The following is a 2712-nucleotide window of genomic DNA, read 5'->3' on the forward strand; positions in this document are numbered from 1 at the left end:
GGCCATATGTTTGTGGCTCTATTTCTGGGTTTTTCTATTATATTCCATTGATCTGGGTGTCTGTTGCTGTTGCTGTGCCATGTAACATTTCTTAAACTACATTGTGAATATATGGATACATCCTATATTATTCTATATAACATTTCTGTTCTAACATATTAAAATAAGAGTAACCTATATTATTATTGACAGACATGAAAACATCATGAATTATATGAAATATACAGATTTATTTCTATATAATTATATTATCCATAATTCATCTTTTCTCCATGGTTTAGAGATATTGTCTTTACTATTTAACATATGGAATATGTACTTAGACATTTGTATTGATACTATTCTGGTAAAATAATCTGCCTATTCCTGTACAATACCTTGTTTATGGTATGGTGACTGTACCCTAAATTATTTAAGGTACAACCATTTTATGATACATTTTAACATCTAATAGGACAATGGCCCCTCTGTTATATCATTATTCTTTTCAGTTTGTTATTCCAGTAGAATTTCAGAATTATTTTGTCATGATTCCAAAGAAGGTGAATAATTGAAATTTGTTTGGACTGGTCCTGATTTATGAATGCATTTGAAGGAGAAGGCATAGCCTTCAAATATGTTCTGTTTTTGGTTTTTATAACACTAGAAAACAAAACCATGTAAGATCTCATAAACTAGGATACATAATTAGTTAACATTTAAAAGAAATTGTTTTGTTTGCTTATTCACTAACTTTCATTTATTTGGCACTTCTAATCTGTCCTCTAATGCCAAACATGATGCTAGTAACCAAGATACAGGATTTTGGGAGAAATCAGACCAGCACCATTCTGGTGCGTAGTGTGATTATCCAAAGAGCAAGCTTAAAAGTTGTGATTGAGAGGTCGAGGATTCTATGCAGTACTGTGGCAGCACTTGATAGGACTTTGGGGACATTCTACAGGAAGAGATGCTTCAGAAGTTCTGTGCAGGGTTTCACAGGACCATGGATGTAAAAGTGAGAAGGCAGGCCTAGGAAGAAAGGATTCTTTTTGGTTTCCACCTGTCACTGTCATCCATCAGGCTCTGCTGGGACAGTGAGGAAAGAATGACTGAGCCCATGAAGTCACCATGATAATAGAGCATAGCTTTTGTTAGGGGAGGCTGTGTGGATGCTTGCCTGCTTTGGTTGATGATCCTTTCTGTTGATGAACTGATTGTGCCAGGCCCTTCATTCTGCCACTCCTTCCCTTGGTCATCTCCTCCCTCCTGCTGACACCTGACATTGACCAAGTCTCTTGACAGGGCCTGTCTGAGGCAGAACTTGCCCTACCATTTAGACATTATAATTAAAATTTTTTAAATGTTTATTTATTTTTGAGAGAGACAGAGAGAAAAAGTGTGAGCAGGGGTGGGGTAGGGCAACGAGAGAGAGAGAGACACACACACACACACACAGAGACCTAAGCAGGATATAGGCTCTGAGCTGTCAGCATAGAGTCCACCATGGGGATTGAACTCATGAACAAAATCATGAGCTAGGCTGAAGTCCAGTTTAACTGACTGAGCCTCCCAGGTGCCTCAGAGAGACATTACAATTTAGAATCCAGCCCTCTGAGTCTCACTTCTGAGTTGTCTTTCATGACTTTGAGAGTGTTTGGTTCTGTCTTGTGAATTCTGCAATGGATGTGGCAGATTATTTTGGACAAACTTTTTTCCTCTGACCTAATGAGAAAGATATATTCTACATCTTGACCCAGAAGTTGAGGAGATGCTGGGATGTGAGAAGTGGGATTGCACAAAATACCCTGAGGGGAACGTCTAGGGTAAAGCCATTGGCCTAGAAAACAAGTTAGAGTAAAAACCATGGAAGACAGTAAGAATAGATGGAGTAATTCTGCTAACAACATTTATCAGGGTGTTCCACAACAGAGGCTAAAGCTCTGATGCCTTCAGGAGCATGCCTACTCCAGCCATGGAGTAAGGACCTTCAGGCTTCTCACACTTACACATATGTAATAAACAGAGCCTTTGGGAAACAAGCTGCCAGGCCCTCATCTACTTCCAGATTCAGCTTTAACTTCCCCCTCTCTTCTCAGGCTCCTCCAGGACTGCCAAAGACTGGAACATGCCCAGAACTGCTAGGGCCAACCAGCCTGATCTCCTGGGAGCTTAGGGAAACCTCCAGGGTCACATTTATACAAAATAGCAGTGGTACCTTGTCTGTGTGTGTGGGTTTGGGGAAGGAGGGAGCAGCAAGGAGCTAATTTTGGGCATCCACGGAGGCTTTTCTTAGGTTACTTAAAGGGCCATACCATGGATTGTGGGTGCTGAGAGTGAGAAGTGGAGACATGCAGGGCATGGAGCCCCATGGATGTGCATGTAGATATAGCTTTGTACAGCTGCACACACTCACACATACGTACATTTGAAGAAGGTGTCCAGGAACAGCTTCCCACACTCTGACTGCCTCCTGTTTTGGTAAGTGGTTCCAGGTGAGGTGGCTTCACAGTTACATCCTGGTATCCTGGTCTCAGGTGCCCAGAGCCCTGTCACCTGCTTCATTCTCAGTCTTCACTGAACAGCTCTTTTATTGACCTATTTCATCTTAAGTGGAGTGAGAGTGAGAGGTTTCGAATACTCTGTTGTAGTTCTTGGTATTGCAATCCATGTTTGTCTCACACCTTAGGTAACATTCTTAAATGGATACATATGCAAAATTACACATAATGT

Source organism: Suricata suricatta, chromosome 11 (assembly GCF_006229205.1).
Source record: "Suricata suricatta isolate VVHF042 chromosome 11, meerkat_22Aug2017_6uvM2_HiC, whole genome shotgun sequence".
Taxonomy (NCBI): domain Eukaryota; kingdom Metazoa; phylum Chordata; class Mammalia; order Carnivora; family Herpestidae; genus Suricata; species Suricata suricatta.